This window comes from Sphaeramia orbicularis, chromosome 7, assembly GCF_902148855.1.
Source record: "Sphaeramia orbicularis chromosome 7, fSphaOr1.1, whole genome shotgun sequence".
Classification (NCBI taxonomy): Eukaryota; Metazoa; Chordata; class Actinopteri; order Kurtiformes; family Apogonidae; genus Sphaeramia; species Sphaeramia orbicularis.
This window is the reverse complement of record NC_043963.1, coordinates 3,086,946-3,107,255: the sequence shown is the minus strand read 5'-3', so window position 1 is coordinate 3,107,255 and position 20,310 is coordinate 3,086,946. Positions and strand designations below refer to the sequence as shown.

Here is a 20,310-nt window from a genome sequence, read left to right as displayed (position 1 = left end):
TCTGACCAGACCACTTTTCATATGCGGTCCTAAATCTGACCCAGACCACTTTCTATGCGGTCCTAAATCTGACCCAGACCACTTTCATATGTGTTTTCTGTGTTTGTTGCGGCTGCGGTCATAATGCAGCTGTGTGGAACTCCACTTCCCACAATGCACGTTGCCGACAGATTTCCAAAAATGCCCATGTGACCTCCCGGCTCCGTTGTAACACACATGGTTTGGTTGAATTTGTTCACCAGAAGGAAGAGACTCAGGTGAGTACTAACAAACTGACATATTCCTGATACTGAGGGATATGGACTGAGCTTTGACAGATCTGAGGAAAAACTGGTGATGTAAAGGTCATACTCAGCTTAAAGATAATCCAGTTTAGAAGGTCAAACAATATGAAAGTAAGTGGTGCCAGGTAGAATAAGCCCCACCCCTCACGTATTTCACCCATTAAAAGTAAATGAGAAGATTTTGAACTACAAAAGCACCCCACCACCACCACCAAAATTTATTTCTTGTTCCTTGTGCCGTTATCAACATTTCCTGAAAATTTCATCAACATCTGTCCATAACTTTTGAGTTATCTGCTAACAAACACAACAAACAAACAAACAAACCCAGATAAAAAATCATATAAAATTTGAACTTTGACCTACTTTTCCCTAATTTAATCACATCCATTCTGGGTAACTAGGGCTGTGTATCGGCAAGAATCTGGTGATACGATACAAATCACAATATTAGGATCACGATACGATATATCACAATATTCATGATATTGTTAAAAAGACAATTTTTTGTTCCTTTCTTTTTTAAAAATGATTATTTCCTTGAAGAATTGAATTATATCACAAATCTGCACAAATACTAAACACGTTTTTATTTGATCCCAACAGGATCGAATGCTATACTCACAAAATGTTCCTGTGTTCAAACTGAAATTCTGTTTCACAGACAGCACAGTTTAAGATCCTGTTCAAATGTTCATATCTATAGTTCACAACTAACATCATAATGTTTTTTTGTGCAATCCCAACAAAGGAACTACCATCCGCCTCTCAGACAGTAAAAAGTGCTTTTAGGATGATTGAATAACCATTATTTAATAAAACAGCGTGAAATAATAATAATAAGATATAAACAATAAAGAAAAACAAAATGAACCTCTGCCATATCTGCATTTGAATAAATCCTCAACATATCGATACAGTATTGGGAAATGAAATACCGCGATATATTACACAACCGATATTTTCTAACACCCCTATGGGTCACTGTTAATCTATAAACCCAATATGGTCCTGAATTCAACCAATAGTTTTACCGCTAAAGTGTAAAACAAACAAACAACAAACTGGACTAAAACAACAGCCCTTCCTTAACCAATCAGAGCCCAGATGGCATCTGTAAACACCACAGCTGAAAACCGTTCACACGCTGGGACGCCTCAGCAGCTATTTTCACTGTTTCAATGAGAAAAACGCTTAAGCCGTTGACCTCGGAGTTCAGAACCGGGACGCTGGACAATGAGGCGTCATTAAAGTCAAACGTTGGACCGAGCGTCCTCAGGTAGACGCAGCTGGACGGGGCTCTGGGACAGGCTCCGCTGAAGCATGTGTGGTATGTAGAGGAGGAAGGCTCTGTCAGATGGACAGAATAAGGTATTTGAGCTGCAGGCTGGAGGTCCGACGGTCCTGTGGGAAAACACATGTGACACGTGGACGCCTCGACAGGACGCTGTGGAAAGTCCAGACCTGCTCCTTCCATCTGCCGCCCAACGGAAAATACTCCTGTTCTGACTCTAAAACTCACTGCTTTCTCTTTCTGTTCTGCACTGATGCAAAAACTAAGTCTGAGGCAGTGAAGGAAGGATCCAGACACTCTAATTTAGTAAAAATAGTCCCAGTGTCCCTGTCCGTCAGCGTCTGTTCTGTGTGGATCAGAACCAGTTGAATGTGTACGGGTGTCAGGTTCTGTTCTCTGGTCCAGTCCTGGGACTTTAACATGTTTTTCAATCCATCTTTGGTGAAATTTCAGACTTTAAATTCACATAAAAACAGTCAACGAGTCTCATAGTTATTAAACCCCAACATGCACAAAAATACACAAACAACACACTGAAGTACGCAAAATATACACTACAAATGCACTAAAATGTACAAAGAATTTATAAACTACATTAAAACACATAAAAAAAACATTAAAATGCACTAAAATATGAAGAATATGGAAAAACACACTAAAATACAAAACCAATACACTAAAATGCACTAAAATATACCAAAAAAATCTAAAAATACACTAAAATATACAAAAAAACCAAAACAAAAATACACTAAAATATACCCCCACAAACATCTAAAAATAGACAAAAATACACAAAAATATGCTAAATACACATTGGTCTGGATGCAGATCAATCTAACTATAGAAGTGGGCGGGACTTTCACTGGAGGAGAACTGAACTCATCCAATCACAGTCCATATATGATTTCTATCAGTGTTCAATAGGAACTAGACTGATATCGGAACCGTTTACATGTTCTAAACCATCAACATAGGGACCAGTAGAAGGAAAGGAACATTTAGAATATTTAAAAAGTCATCAAATATTCAAAAATCTAAAACACTGGAACATTGTCCCAAAGAAGAAACCTATCAAATTAGAAATTAATCCGACCTGTAGTTTCAGAGAAGATTGAAAAGATTACAACGAAGACGACGCCTTCACAACAGCCATCGACCAATGAAATAAAAACTAAATATGAGGTTTTCAGGTTAAATTAACTTCTACATCGTCCTTCAGTACAAAACACCTCAGAGATGGTTTGGACTTCATTCTCATCACTGATGTTTTTCTTTTTTTTTTTTACACAAGACTCTGATTTTAAATGTTTTTCCTCTAAATATCTACAATATTTTTCCTGTTCTGTCTGTAAATAATAATTTTCTTCCTCATCTAACCATCTACTTTCATCACATCTGACTGAGGAAGAAAATCTACCATTAAGTACAGAGAAATATGTTGTTTCTAAACTCTATGGACATAAATAGTGGACACATGTCTACAGCTGTCAGATGTCCTGTTCAGGAGGATTTGATAAATGAACACAGGTATTTTTAGAAATTTAGATAGGACATTTAAAATCATAAGTGGCTTCTCCGTCGGACATCTGCACAAAACTATATTTACTAAATGTCCAAAAAACGGAACTGTATAAAAGCACTTTTTCCATTAAATCACAAATGCAATGATTTGTTTATTCATTATCACAAGATGACACAAGAAGTCATTCCATAAACGTGGACGAACATAAATATGGTGTTGATTTACAGATATTCATTATTATTATATATTATTTACTTGTACTACATTAAAAAATGATTACATTTTGTGGTAATCGGGGTGGGGGGGGGGGGGGTGGGGGGCTGACCTGCCTTGGTGGAGGTCTGCGCTCTCAGAGTGCTTTCCTAGTTTATTCATGCGACTCTAGTTGCGGAAAAAGGTCTTTCCAGTACAGTTTTGCATAACAGACCAATTGTGTCATGCCTGAAAAACCACCTCTTGCCAGCACAAAAACTTTTAGTCGAAAAACGAGAGTTTTGGTGAAATTATTGTTTTTCCATTAGTTATATTCACGCAATTTGAGGGTCAACGGAAGAGTGACTAGTGATTAGTTTGTCTAGTTGGTTCATCTGACTAATCAAATGTTTACTTCAGAAAATTGCAAAAATTGATAGTATTCAACTGGAGTCTTTTCTTGCTCAGTATAAGTTATTGCACAATTTGAGGGTCAATGGAAAAGCGACTACTGATTAGCCTTGGTTCATCTGTTGACTAATCAAATGTTTGCTTCTGAAAAATCGCAAAAAAGTCTTTTCTTGCTCAATATAAGTTAAAAAAATATAAAATAACCTGTTTACTTCTTCTAATATATTAATTGTGAATGTGTTCATCTAAACACATGTGGCTTATGCCTGTGTACCATGTGCTAATGCTAACTGCTAATGTTAGGGCTAGGTGCTGTTTTTATTAGGATGAATAAAACACACAGAATAAATTTACATATAATAAAGTGAGTTAACCTTTAACTTTAGCTCATCTTACACAGTTTTATTTAAGAGTATTTTTGATTGTATTTTTTTCTTCAGTTCATGTTGCCAGAAGAGACTTTATAAAATTGTAAGTAATTCATGACATTGAAATAATTGACCTAATATTTTGGCCATGTTGCCCATCTCTGTCGTTGAGTGGACTTTTCAGATTCAATCAGTCAAACATTTGTCTTCAATTGTTTCGCAACAGTTTTTATAAAGACAGGAAAATATTTGCAGCTTTCCACATGTCTTATCATAGACAAGCTTTGGCACCGATACCGAGTTTTAGCATAAATGTGTTTTATTAGCAAACGTCAATAAAATTTACGAAGTGTTAATAATTTTCCTTCAATAAAAGTTTTGCGTGATATACCAATTTCACTACGCCTGGAAAACCAACAAAAACTTTTAATCAAAAAATGAGAGTATTGGTGAAAATGTTGTTTTTCCATTTGGTAAATGTATATGTGCAAGTTATATTTGCACAATTTGAGGGTCAATGGAAGCATGACTAGTGATTAGTTTGTCTAGTTGGTTCGTCTGCTGACTAATCAAATGTTTACTTCCGAAAATTGCAACAATTGATAGTATTCAACTGGAGTCTTTTCTTGCTCAGTATAAGTTATTGCACAATTTGAGGGTCAATGGAAAAGAGACCATAGTTGTGGATTAAAAAAAAAAAAAAATCAATGTTGACATAAATTCAGTCCAAACCATTCTCAGTCATTTTAGAAACGAAGATAATTTAATCCAAACTAACCAATGCACTGATATTTATCCCATAATATAAAAGTATATTCTGACATTAGTCATTATTGTTTTGGATCCCAAACACCTGAGTTCACATGTCCACATACTTTTGGACACATAGCGTATGTACTACAGTAAAAACTACAGTATTTCCTGTGTGAAAACAAAACCTCAGCAGTAAATGTACTTTAACTGCAGTAAATTCATCCTCAGTGTCCAGAAGTGATTTATGCAGAACCCCACCCACACAGACGACATGTCCACCAACCAAACCCCAAACTGAACACACACTAGGGGTTTTGGTGTTTTTGTCCGACTCGCAGAACCGTAGACGTGGCAGTTATTACATGTGATGGTGAAGCGTGATCTAATCGATGCTAAAACGTCTTTGTTGTGGTGCGTGTGCGCTCAGACACACCCACAGCGCCCCCCCCCCAGGTGTGGGTGGAGGAGATGGAGGCTCTCTGAAGGTGTACCCCATGGAGGAGAGGGAAGGGGCGGGGGGGGGGGGGGGGGGGCTGATCTGTATGTGCTTTCATGTAGTCAGGTGTCGCTAACGTCTGGATCTGGGGGGGGGGGGGTGCAGGAAAAAAAAAAAAACACAAAGAAAAACCACGAAACACACAGAAGTCACTTGGGTTTTTCTGTAACAACGAACAAAATATGCAACATTATCTGAAGAAAAGGAGGAGAGGGTGATGGAGAGGGAGGAGGGGAGGGCGGGGGGGGGTGTAGCTTTTATCTGGAGGAGGGGAAGCCAAATTAGAAATGTGCCATGATCCCCCCCCTCCTGGGACTGAGTCAATTAGCCTGCCTGGAGGAGCTGCCAAGAGGAGGGGCCCGAGCAGGGGAGGGTCTGAGGAGAAGGGGGGGGGGGGGGTAAGAACCACACTGTACTGCTGGAGGGAAGGTGTCACAGATATGTCCCATTAGGAAAAACTGGAGAGTTTCAAATGAACCTGGACTGGTCAGGATTAGGGTTTATACAGTAATTACATCATTATCCTCATGTCATAATTAACTCAGACACAAATGGACAAAAGTCTGTGGACACGTTGGATCCAGGTGTTTTTTGTTCTAACAGGGGTCTGGGATAAAAAACAGTAATGATGAGTCATGTGAACACATATTCGGTAACGGTTGCGTGGACAGAATGTTCTTAATCGCCTATATTCACCTGCGTTAATGTGGCCGAGGCTGGAGTTTTTAGTCGAATTAAACACAGACTATTTCATGAACGTTCAGAAAAAAGTCCACATTTTCAAATTCTAGACACTTATACTTGAATAATCTGTGTATCATTTGTTCTTTTCATATTAATTTGAGAACCCACAATCAGAAAATGAAAAAATGACTCATGATTTCATTATTCATGTACAAATCAAAAATATTAATAAAAAAATACACAAAGATTCTTTCGAATGATGGGTTTGTTCAAAATCTGGACATCGTAGACATGCTCCCTCCACGAATGTTTACGAACTCCAGATTTCGTACGAACTGGAAGGTTCGTAAGAGTCTTTGTGACCGAGGCATTAGAGCTCTTTCCTTGAAAATGACATCTGGTCTCAGAAAATGAAAATAAAAACAGGTGGTTTTTTGTCCGTTTTTCCATTTCTGTCAGGTAGTAACTTTATTTTTTGTTGTTAGAAAGAAAAAACGAAAATCAGTTTTTTAAATTTGGTTTATCTGTTTTGACACTGAAAAGAAAAGCACCTTGAAATTCAATTTTAATTCTTCTATTTTAAAACAAAATCAATGAACCACTAGCTCTTATTTTTTTTCTGAAAAGAAAATCCAATTACCAACACAGACCCAGAATACTAGCAAACCCACGACTGTCCAGAACAGCACACGTAGAAGCCAGGAACTTATCAGAATATTATATCAGAAATGTCAACATGAAACCCCACATTTGGTCCATTTGATTATTTCAATCAATTAAATTTTATTTATAGCACCATAATAACAATAGTTCTCATGACATTTTACATATCAGGCCGGTCCAAACCAGACTCTCAAATCAATTTACAGAAACCGACAGAATCCTCCAGGAGCCATTTTTAATTTGTGCGTACAGTTAAAAGAATGAAAAACAACTTTAAAAAAAATAATAATTGTACATGAATAAGGAAATAACGAGTAATTTTTTCGCTTTCTGATTGTGGATTCTCAATTGAATATGAAAAGAACCAATGATACAGATTCTGAATATCTCTGGTTTCTTTCATCTGCTTTAGATCAATGTCATTATTATTATGGACAAACTGACATTTTTTTTACAATTATCTGACATTTTATTGAACAAAACCAGTGAAAATCAGGAAAATAATCAACTGGTTTAAGTGAATATGAATACAGATGTGGATACAGTTAACTTTGTACCTTTTCCATCTTAAATCCACACTCACCTGGAGGCGTTTGTATAGTTGTGTGAAAGAATTAAAAAAAAAAAAAACAGAGGAAGGAAATAACTGTGTAACATAACATTTTAATATTGTTCCAAATACCATTGTAGAGGTCTTTGAATTAAGAGAGTAACTATAATTTCAGAGGTCTGCATTAGGGCTGTGTATCGGCAAGAATCTGGTGATACGATACAAATCACAATACTAGGATCACAATACGATATATCATGATACTGTTAAAAAGGCAATTTTTTGTTTGTTTCTTTTTATTATTATTATTATTATTATTATTATTATTATCCTTGAAGAATTGAATTAGACCAGAAATCTGCACAAATACTAAACACATTCTTATTTGATCACAACAGGATCTAATGTTCTATCACAAATGTTCCTGTGTTGAAACTGAAATTATGTTTTACAGACATTACAGTTTCAGATCCTGTTCAAATGTTCAGATTCTATTAGTTCACAACTAACATCAGAACAGTATTTTAGTTCAATCCCAACAAAGCAACGAACATTATTTAATAAAAATTGATTAAAAAAAATAATAAATAAAATATAAACAAAAACAAAAAACAAAGATGAACCTTTACTATATCTGCATTTCAATAAAGACCTAAAAATATCAATACAGTATCATGAAATGAAATATTGCGACATATTGCAGAACCAATATTTCTAACACCCCTAGTTTTTTTGTTATTGAATGGACTAAAGTGAGGACAAATGTGAAGTCCAGATGTATTTGGGTTCTGGTGTGAAATTATGGGATAGGCTTGATGAATTTAAGTTGTTCACTTCATTGACAAAGTTTAAAAAATGCCTAAAATACAAGATCCTTCAGGAATATTAAGAGGAGATGGTAGATTTTTATTTTTGTTGTTACTGATTCTTTTGTTATCATGTCAATCCTCAATGTAGAACATTTAATTTAGTTTAAGTGGTGTGTCAGGTGAAAAGAATACATAAAAAATAAGCTTCTGCTGCTGGTCTATTCCTTTTTTTGGTTTTTGTGTTTATTGTGGTGTTCTGTGTGTAGTGATTAATGTACAAACCAAAAATAACCATTCATTCATTCATTCATTCATTCATTCATTCATTCATTTAGTCTAGTGTGGATGGGACATGAGATATCTCCTAATCTAAACATATGACTGACCCATTAAATGATCTGTTAATGTGCAGGAAATGGAGAGGGGCTTAAGGGGGAGTTCAGACCAGTGGGGGCTCAAGTATTAAGGAAACACATCTAGAAGTTCTTCACACAAGGATTAAACGCAGACTCTCAAACCTGGTTTTTCCATCTGTGATCCTGAGCAGCTGCAGAAACAGGATTACAGGTGGTGAGAAGAGGAGGGGGGTGGAAAACAGGGAGGGAGGGGGCAGCCAGAGGATGCAACACATTACAAAAGATAAAATGTGGAAAAATGTGTGATTTGACGCTTGTGGATTATAGTTCTGGGTTTAAATGTCGTCGTTTTTCTGCTGTTAATGGAGTAAAATCAGAGACAAAAGGTGACGACAGTGTGTTTGCTTTTGTTTGTTCACCTCTAAGCCTCTCATTACAGCTGCAGGTGTGAGCGGTCCGCAAATGAGATACCGCACGGCGCCGCGGCGGTGGTTGTGTGGGATCGTCACCGGCGGCAACAGAGGGTGGCAGGTGACTTGAGTGACAGGGCGAAGCGGGGAGGCTGTACCGCACGCGCTCAGTAGAGTGTCACCAGGCAGGCCTGCGTCTGCCTCCTTATCTGACAGGCACATGGCAGAACAGCCAAATCCGCGGCGTTAAGCCCCCCAGCGCTCCCCTGGGACCGCCGGGGGGGGGTGCGCTGGAGGGCGGTCGGGTTGGATGGCGAGGCTGAGTGTGTGACAGCGACGGTGAGAATCTCGTTATTTTCTATCTTCCCGCGTAAAGCCTCCTAATTCCAGCTCACCTTCAACACCGCATGACCGCGATCCAGATGATAGGACGGGACAGGCGTCTGCACACGCACCCTGCACGGGCCCGAACAGCCAATTACAGGTCAGCGCAGCAACGGGGCGGAGCCATGGCAACGGCCAAGGACAAACCAGGACCAAACAGGGAGGACAAAACCAGGAGAGACTGGAGGTGTTTACTGGGTCTGTGGACCAGGACAGGCTTTAAGACCCAGTCTGGAAGTCCAGACCCGGGTATAGGACTATACCCGGGTAACGGGCCATAATATACCCCCAGTCTGGACTATACCCGGGGTAACGGGCCATAATATACCCCCAGTCTGGACTATACCCGGGGTAACGGGCCATAATATACCCCCAGTCTGGACTATACCCGGGGTAACGGGCCATAATATACCCCCAGTCTGGACTATACCCGGGGTAACGGGCCATAATACCCCCAGTCTGGACTATACCCGGGGTAACGGGCCATAATATACCCCCAGTCTGGACTATACCCGGGGTAACGGACCATAATATACCCCCAGTCTGGACTATGCCCGGGGAAACGGACCATAATATACCCCCAGTCTGGACTATGCCCGGGGTAACGGGCCATAATATACCCCCGTCTGGACTATACCCGGGGTAACGGGCCATAATATACCCCCAGTCTGGACTATACCCGGGTAACGGGCCATATATACCCCCAGTCTGGACTATACCCGGGGTAACGGACCATAATATACCCCCAGTCTGGACTATACCCGGGGTAACGGACCATAATATACCCCCAGTCTGGACTATACCCGGGGTAACAGACCATAATATACCCCCAGTCTGGACTATGCCCGGGGAAACAGACCATAATATACCCCCAGTCTGGACTATGCCGGGGTAACAGACCATAATATACCCCCAGTCTGGACTATACCCGGGTAACAGACCATAATATACCCCGTCTGGACTATACCCGGGTAACAGACCATAATATAGTCTGGATGGAACCCAGTCTAAAGTTGTATTTCCTGTTTGTGATTCTTTATGTCAAAACTTTTTAATTCCTATTCTGATAAAATACAAACAATACACTGTATGTACAACTGAACTCATTCAAGAGTTTACAATTTTTATTTATTTATTTTTTTTGCACAACTTTATTCATTTATGCACAACTACAGACTAATATGCACACACATGTCTGTCTTACACATTAATATTCGGACACCTTCGTTCCCCCATAGACGAGGTTTCTGCGTATTGAAAACATGTACGTGTCGACGCCCACACACTTTACTCTTCATTAGCATCGACCTCCGAATCAAGACGGAGTATCATGTTTTTTTTAATCAACAGGACGGAGAAAAAAAAAGAAAACAAAAAATAATAAATAAAGCGGCTGATGAAAGTTTGATGCTAACAGGCTTTTGCTTTCTATGTGAATGGGAGAAGCACCTCGCTCTCGCCTGTCCCCTCTGGCTATACGGGAAAAAGTCAATATTTCAAGAGAGCAGAGGACACTCATTAAATATTTCAAACAAAGGAAACCTGACATCGCTGCCCGGCCTCTGGGTTTCTACAGCAGCCTCACACTGCAGCTCATCTTTATACTTTATTCACTACACACACATGTACACAGAAACAGGCACCAACAAGTACTATTTACTAATACTGCCACACAGAAATACTCCCAAACACAAGTATTTCAGTAGTTTGAGAAGAACTGCAGTCTAAATATAACCATTGGACACATGTTTCCAGAGTCTTTGAGCGTCTCCCTGTTTCTGCTGACCTGTAGTCATTACAGGAAGAGGAAAGGGTTAAAGGAAGGTTAATGGGTTTTCTGACTGAGGACGGGTTGAGTCCTGGGTTAATGGGTTTGAAGGTGTGGCAAGTGGATCAGTGAGTATCAGCCGACCCACCTTGAACCCACAGCAGCCGTCACCGTAAAGAAACGTCCACTTTACAGCTCAGCTGGACAAATAATTCTACAAACTGTGGACGTTTAACACACTGATACATCTGTTCGTCACACTCTGAAAAATGCACATGATAAAAGGGAGGGTTTTAGGTCAGTCTGTCTGTTGGTAATTGGATTTTCTTTTCAGAAACAAGACAAAAACTGTGGTTCATTGAGTTTCTTTTTACAATAGAAGAATTTAAATGAATTTCAAGGCATTTTTCTTTTTCGGTGTTGAAACAGATAAACCAATTTTTAAAAAACAGTGATTTTCGTTTTCTCCATTTAATAACAAAAATAAAGTTACTACCTGACAGAAATGGAAAAAACAGACCAAAAACACCTGATTTTTTTCATTTTCTAAGACTGGATGTCGTCATTTTAAGGAAAGAGCACTAATGCCTCAGCCACAAAATATCTTATGAACGATGGGTTTGTACGAAATCTGGACATCGTAGACATGCTCCCTCCACGAATGTCCATGAACTCCAGATTTTGAATGAACTGGAAGATTTGTCACTGTCAGTCTGCCATGGTGAAGAAACTAACACCACAGGCTTTAGAACAAAGTGATGGGATGAGAACCATAAAGAAACAACTGTCAGAGTCCAAGAACAGAAGAGATCAAACTACAGTGGTTGTTTCCTCCACTGGACTCAACTGGAAATGAACAGAATGGAGTTGGATTCTGAGGATTATGAAGGTAGATAATTATGGGATGTTCTTATGTTTGTTGATCTGCAGTTCAGACTAAACTGTGACAGTTCTGACCTCGTTGTTGGATTCAAACAGATCTTTAGTTCAGTTATTGACGACACAAACCAACAGAAAATAGAGGTGATTAGTGGTTCTACTGTGGCTGTTTTACTCTAAAAACAGAGCTAAGCTAACAGGGCTAAGCTAACAGAGCTAAAATGTAAACTATCAGCTGATGCAGCGTCAACATTATCAGACACACTGTTATTTTAGCGACTGTTAAAATAGTGTCTATGAGTTTTAGTTTAATTAAACTTGATGATTCCATAAACAGATGAAATTATGAGTTTATCTTTTATTCAGTGTCTGATCCAGTCTGTGGATCCACAGGGTTGGTTCGTTAATGGTTTAGGTTCTAATGCCGCGTTTCCACTATGTGGTACTGGCTTGACTCGACTCGACCTTTTTGAATTTCCATTACGAAAAACGACCTGGAATCTGGTACCCGGTACTAGTTTTTTGGTATCACCTCCGCGAGGTTCCAGGATTGGGGACCAGATACTAAAGATACTAAAAGGTGCCGTGTAAACACTGCAGACCACTGACTGGTCAGACAGTTGTCTCTGTGACAAAAAACAGATGCGGAAGTTGACAGTAAATATAGCGTAGGTTATCCACATGATGACAGCTCGCAAAACTACACCACGGTTTGTTGGGGTGGTTCAGACGAAAAAATTCAGCATGATGTTTGACAAGACAACACGCAGCACCGAGTTTATCACAACTCTGAGCAGAAGCACGGAGGTAACATGCGCATCGCTGTGACGTCCAGGTACTGTAAAGTCGGTAGTATCCTGTATTGGAAATGGTCTCCAGGAATAGGACCAGGTACCAGAGTCGAGTCGAGCTGAGTCGAGCTGGTTCCACGTAGTGGGAAACGCGGCATAAGTTTGTTCAGGTTCTAAGTGTGTTCTGGTACCAGACTGACCACTAGCTGGGCAGAGTTTGGAATATTAATATTACATAAAACCACGTTAAAATGGGTTTTTTCTGTTTATTTGCTCTTATCAGTCAATCTTAAAGTCCTCTACGTTCCAGCCTCTGCTTGAATCCACTCAGAAAATGTCCGCCCTAACACTTTACTTGCTCTAATGGTGTAAATTTGGTCGCTCCAGGAGCTTTTAATCCCACTCTACTCAGGTTTACTGGAGGCTGTGTGAATGCTGATTGACATTCCAGTCCTCAGTCCCACTTCCACAGCTTCGGTTTATAGAATCAATCAATAAGTCAAGTCATTAAAAAACACCTCTCAGCTCTGGGCTGTTTGCTGGTCTTACATTTAGAGTTCAAGTTTAAATCCATACAATGACTTATGGTCCTTTAATGACCAATTACGCTCAAGTTCAACCTCTGATCCACTGTGGCGATCTAAGTGGCAATTTGACAGGTCGTTTAATTCCAGTATCTTTATGGGGACACTCTCTACCAGACGACAGCATGTGGGTTTCATCGACTTAACCCAATGACCTGAGAGTCGAGGCAGTTTAAAGTACTTCACCGGGTGGTTTTCTACTTCTGCACAAACAATAACAACAACATGAAAGAACAATAGCAAAGAAAATGCTTTGCCATATCGTTAGCCTCGTAGCATAACTGCCCAAGTCATATTTTTGGCCAAATTGTGAAATCTACATAAAATTAATCAACCGTGTTAGGAGATTTAAGTTACGTAGATATCACAGTTTAGCCAAAATATGACTTAGCCAGTTATTTATTACTGTTTATTTGTCTCAAACTTTGAAGTAAAACAGACAAAATAACTAAAAAAAAAACCAATAAAATCAAGAAGTCAATTCCATATGCACCCACCAATGCTCATTCATCACAGAAAAAAAAATAATGAAATACAATAAATTTAACTTAAGGGTACATATGAATCAACTTGTAAACACAGCTTGAGAAGGAATAGAAAGAAGTAAAGGTCTATGTAGTCCCGCCCCTTCCTTACTTTCAGTGTCAGATTCATAACCCAAATATGCGTCCTTCATCGGGTTATTTATCACATTAAATTAGAGAACATGGAATAATAACTTGTCAGAGCACCTTTATATGACTTGGATCATTATTGCGCAACCATTCTGCCAGAGATAAACATAAACAAATAGAGGCTGAACTATACAGGGTATAATATGTACGCTCCAAACTACATATAAGCCCATCAACAATATCTTCCATTACACGTACCAAATATTATGCTGGGAGGCTAACGATATAAATCATAAACTGCAGCAATATTGGTGGGAAAAATCTGATCTGGAAACCAAATGATGGACCGATGCTCAACACTATGTAAACCCTACATTATAAACCAGAGGATGAAAGGAAACTACACCTACACTCAAACAGGCCTCACACCAAACAACACCCATGACCATTACACAATTCAAAAGTCCAAACCCCTTTCTTCAGACTTCACCCCAAAGCCACGCCTCCAGAGTACCAGAAAGCGCAATGCATCAATTCACTCCCGTCCATGGATCCATGCGTACCTCATTCATTCTCCCTCCAATACACCCCCCCACCCCCACCCCCACAGATCCATGCGTACCTCTGAATTCAGGTCTGTATATCAGTATACTAGATTACAAGTTGAACTTCTCACTTGTTATTTTGATACGTGTTCTACATAATTTCAGGCGAGTAGGAACAGCTGATGTCAGTCAGACTGATGTCAGGCTAGCAGCCCACTAAAGTTTGCTTTGAACGCTGTAATCTGTTAATCTGTGCATTTCACTATAATGTTTGTCGGTAGAACAGCCCCAGTTCACACCTATCTGGCTAACGTTACATTCCCTAGTGATTTATGTTAGTGATAAAACAGCTTCCCGGTGAACTTTCCATCCTAATATAGCTAATATAGCCAAGCTCTGGCTGCCTTTCCTGTACCAGTTGCTCCAAGCCTCTGAGAACGCATAATTCATGAAAAAAGAGGGGTAAGCGCAGAGGGGGAGGGACAAATGACAGGTGAGTTTGATAGACATATCACCGTTCAATCATTTCAATGGGCTGGAATGGACAGGACTGGTGTTTTTTCAGTACTGTCCATTCCAGGTGACTAAAATGTTTTATTTTTGTGTTAGAGCATTTAATTAATTGGTTGCAATCAGGGTGTGAAGGGAATTTTAAGCAAATAGTAAAAAATGCTCCAGGAAAACATCTCCTACCCCACCTTTAACTGTTGGGCGTTCACTGTTTCCATTAGAAAGTAGAGCAGGACATTCACACCTGCACCAAGTGTTTATGAAATGGAACCACCTGCATCAATAAACCAGCCTCATGATTGGACAAAGCACTGCAGGAGGAGGTCTCTAAAGGAGTTTCCCTCCAAGTAGCAGCATTTTTGGTGGAAAAAAAAATACAAATAACAAAAATCAAACAGTTGTAACTGAGAGAAGAGTTGAGAAGAACTATCAGACCAAGTTCATGAACAAGATGACACACATCTGTAGGACAATGCACAATTAGAGGTAATGATCTCTATTTCTTCACATTGGATTGATCGTAAACTCAGTAAGTACGACATAGACAATAAGCACGCTGCTGATGCAACAATCGTGGAAGAATCGATGAACTTCTGGTTTAGTCACACAGTGGTAAAATGGAGCAGAAAATGTTCATATGTAACCGTAGACTCAGTTTTATTATTACAACCTTCACTGTTTCAGTTTTCTTAGATGTGTTTTATGACGTTTACTGAAGGAAAATTAGTAGCATTTTGTACGTTTTACTGAAGTTTATTAGCTAATAAAACACATTTATGCAAAAACTCAGTGTCGGTGCCAAAAACCGTTGGCTACGACTGTAGGTCTATGATATGATGTGGAAAGCTGCAAATATTTTCCTGTCTTTATAAAAACTGTTGAGAAACAATTGAATCCAAATGTTTGAATCTGAAGTCCACTCTAGGACAGAGATGGGCAACATGGCCAAAATATTAGGTCAGTTATTTTAATGTCATAAATTACTTACAATTTTATAACGTGTCTTCTGTCTAAATGAACTGTAGATCAGATACTATAAGATCAAAACTACTTTTAAATAAAACTGTGTAAGTTTAAGATGAACTAAGGTTAAAGGTTAACTCACTTTATTTTCCATATGTGTATATTCATTCTGTATATTTTATTCATCTTAATATGCACAGCACCTAGCCCAGACATTAGCAATTAGCATTAGCATATGCTATACAAGTATAAACCACATATGTTTGGATAAACACATTCACAACAGAAGAAGTAACAGGTTATATTTATATTTTTAACTCATATTGAGCAAGAAATACTCCAGTTGAATAATATAAATTTTTGCGATTTTCAGAAGCAAACCCTTGATTCCTCAACAGACGAACCAAGGCTAATCAATGTAATGTCTGGTCTATATAATGTCAGAAAATGGTGAAAAAGTGTTTCCCAAAGTCCAAAACTATTCGCTCAAATGTCTCATTTGTTCTACAAGCCAAAGATACTCACTCTACTGTCCCAAAAGAGGAAGAGAGACACTGGGAAATATAGGATTTGGGCTTCATCAAATGACTGAGTTATCAGATGAGTCAACAACTAATCGATTAATTAATTAATCATTGCCACTCAAAGTTGAATTGTTAGTTGTTTAGTTACAGCTTTTTATGACTGTTGTTGACCCATTTTGAGTTTATCTGTACAATAAACCCAGGTATTGATCATTAAATTAAAGAATGTATCTATATATCGGTATCAATATATCAGATGTGTGTTTACCAGTTCCAGTGTTACATTAAAGGTTCTTTCATAGATTTATACATTTTTATATTGAAGGGTCTTTCATACATTTGTACATTTTATGCTGACAGGAAGCTAAATGATAGACTGTTTTGTGGAGAAGGGGTGGGATTAAATAAGTTCTACCTCCTCCTACTCCTTTTCAAATGTGCAAATGAAGTCATACTTTGTTTTCATGTATATGTATAGGTTTTAGTTTTTTGTTTGTTTTGTTTTCTTATCTGTTTCATTTGTAAAAACCAAGTAGGATTACTTTGTTGTGTTGCATACTCAAACTAAACCAAACTAACTAATCTGTGTTCATTCATAGATTATGTGATGAAGAACTGAAAAACTTTAACATAATGATGCACTGTTATTTATGATGCAGATTCCTCTCCGTTCAAGGGGATAATGCCAATGCTGGAAAAGATTTTTGCAGTTGTGCGTCCCTAATTTTCATACCAAAGTAAAAGTCTTGATTTTGAACCTTCACCTGGAATCAGGGCTCAGGGGTTAAGGGTTAAAAACACTGATTGTCTATTTTGTCCCAGTTTCCCTCCACTACCTTTAAGGCAGTAAGTAAAGGGTTAAAGTATGGGCTAATGGAAGGGTTAGTGTGGAGGTTAAGGGTGGAGGTTCTAAACCCCACAGACAGAATAGGTGAGATGACAGATACCGCACACCTGGGAGTTCAGCGCCCACTGGGACGCTCAAGAGGAATACAACATTAAAAAAAAAAAAACACCCTCCAAAGCCGACAAAGAGACAAACAGAACGGACAGGAACAGTCAGAAAGAGGATGAGACAGGGCGAGACGGAGGACGGCGCTGTCATTAGCTGTGGATTTGGGTAGAAACCTGCAGAAGAAGGCAGCCGCTAAATGAGATTAGAGAACAAAAGTGGCAGAGTGTGTCAGGATGGAAGGGAAAGGGAGGAGGAGGAGGAGGGGGGAGGAGGAGGAGGAGGCGCACAATAACTGCAGGTGTGGACGCCAGAACACTTGGATAAGTCCTCTGGGCTGTTTATTTAACACCCATTTATGAGCCAGTGTCCGAATCTAGGGCTGGACTTAAGGGTAAAGGGCAGGAATAATTCACCTTAAAACCTCCACTTCCACACACGCCCACTCTGATTCATTTATTATCGAGCACCGATGCAGATAAAGCAGAACACAAACTTTCATATCGTTGGCCTCATTGCATAAGTGCCTGAGTCGTAAAGAAATGGACAAAAGTATTGGGACGATCAGGTGTTTCTTTTCTTACAAAACTGAGAAAATAATCAACATAATGAGTAAAAAAAAATTAACAAAAATAGTCAACAAAATGAACAAAATAATCAACAAAATGAGTAAAAAAATGAACAAAATACTCAACAAAATGAACAAAATAATCAACAAAATGAACAAAATAAACAAAATGAGTAAAAAATGAACGACATAATCAACAAAATGAGTAAAAAATGAACAAAATAATCAACAAAATGGAAAAAAAGACAAATCAATAAAAATATAGTTGCTCATACACAATGGACCCACTGAATCCAGGTGTTTCTTTTCTAACAGGGGTCTGGGATCCAAACAATAATGACTATGTCAGAATATGGTTTTATATTATTGGATAAATGTCCTATTGATTATTAATATTGACGTTTCTGTGTCCAATCCTCATGAACAGGACATCTGACAGCTGGAGACATGATGTGTCCACATATTTATGTCCGTATAGTTTAGAAACATCAATATTTCCTTAAAGTTTAATGCTAGATTTTTCTTCCTCAGTCAGATGTGATGAAAGTAGATGGAAATTATTATTTACAGTCAGAGGAGGAAAAATATTAGACATTTAGAGGAAGAACATTTAAAATCAGAGTCATTTTGGAACCAAAGATAATAACTGAACCCAAACTAACTAATGCACTGATATTTATCCCATAATATGAAACTACATTCTGACATTAGTCCTTATTGTTTTGGATCGCAGACCCCTGTTAGAAAAGAAACACCTGGATTCATCGTGTCCACATACTTTTGTCCACATATTGGATGACTTGTGCTATGAGGACAATGCTACATTTGCTTCTAAATTCCAAAGTCCGCACACATTCCTCCTGGGGAATCACCCTGATGATCAACACTGATAGGAAACCACCAACACATTAAAGAACAGGATGAAACCAACACCTCCTCAGCCCTCCAGCACATTTAGAACCAACCTAAGGGGCTGGAAACACTGCTTTTGGGTCAGTTATTTCAGAAAGTCAAAGCCCACAACAACTTCCCTCCTCAGATGATGATGATGAAGATGTGAAGACAAAGACAGATGCTGGTTCTAGTCTCACCTTCCTCATCAGTCTCTCCAGCCTACGTAGGTCCCGTTTCAGACCTGTCCCCTGTCAGTCTGCAGGTGCCATGGCGCTCGGTCCAAATAGTCCAGGGCTAATGTGGCGTTTCCTCCTCGTGCTGGTGGGGGGGGGCACTGCCGGTGTGTGCGTACAACTCCAAAGTCCGTGGGATTCCTGCGCTAAACAGTGAGTGAGCCAGCGCTGCCGAGCTCCCTCTGTCCTTCCCTCTGCGATCCTTTTCTTTTTCCTCTCGCTCTCGGCCGGGCAGAGACGAAGAGGAGGAGTAGGAGGAGGCGGGGGGGGGCAGTTGAGGGGAGGGACGGACGACAGTAGCTGCTTTCAGCCAACTCTCCTTCACGTCAGTGTGTGTTTTGAGCTGAACTTTGACGCTCAGTGTTTTGGTTTCTTCTTCTTCTGTCACAGATACGGTTTCATGGCTCAAAGACGTGGACACACACACACACACACACACACACACACCTCCTCCTCCTTGTGTTCATGCCACTCCCTCTTCCACAGTCCAGAGGTAAAGTGTCACCGGTGGAACAGACCTTCTGCTTTATGAGTGCCTTTTATTACAGGCAGTGGGAACCAGCTCCACTGTTGGACTTTCACACTGGTTGTTAATCCACTATATGGACAGAAGTTTGTGGACACATTGAATTCAGGTGTTTCTTTTCTAACAGCGGTCTGGGATACAAAACAATAAATGTCATAATATAGTTGTACTAGTGCGTTGACCCGTGGGGAACCAGGGGTCATATTAATACTGATATCTAGGGCAGTGGTTTCCAAACTTTTTTGTCACATGACCCCATTTTAACATCACAAATTTCTGGCGACCCCAAACATTCAAAATGAAGACTTTTTTTTTTGCTAAAATTAATTTGTTTTTGACCATGTAATAGTTTTCTATACTCTGTTTCAAATACAGGTTAAAGTTTGCAGGAGACTTTTGTGACCAATTTTTCATCACATCTGTCAACCTCAGTCACATCCTCAGTATCATGAATCTGTAAGTCTGTCTGCTATTACTCACCTGAATCTCTTGCATTACGGCGAACACTTTCTTAGTTCCATCCACCAGAAACAAACCATATGTTTACAAACTGAGCTGGGAGGGAACTTGGGCAGCTGAGGAATTTGTCGTGACGTGCATTGTGGGAAACGAAGGCTCGTGCAGCCGCCTGAACAGTGGCAGCTGGAACAGACACAACACAAAACGGCAGGAGCTCCCTCACTCTATGCATATTCCTCCAACCGTTTTCCGCATTTCAAGCCGTTTTCCGCATTCAGCAGTTTCTGCGTCGTGTTTGTTTCATCCATATAATATCCTATG

At 39.4% G+C, this 20,310-nt stretch overlaps 1 protein-coding gene across 1 annotated transcript in view; it reads right to left on the bottom strand.

The window, feature by feature from the left end:
* sema3b (sema domain, immunoglobulin domain (Ig), short basic domain, secreted, (semaphorin) 3B) overlaps positions 1-19,159 on the bottom strand; it is a 137,261-nt gene extending 118,102 nt beyond the window's left edge. Inside the window, exon 1 of the mRNA XM_030138867.1 lies at positions 18,969-19,159. The gene's annotated coding sequence lies outside the window, so the exon portion shown is untranslated. The remainder of the gene's footprint in view (positions 1-18,968) is intronic.
* Positions 19,160-20,310: the final 1,151 nt, after the last annotated feature.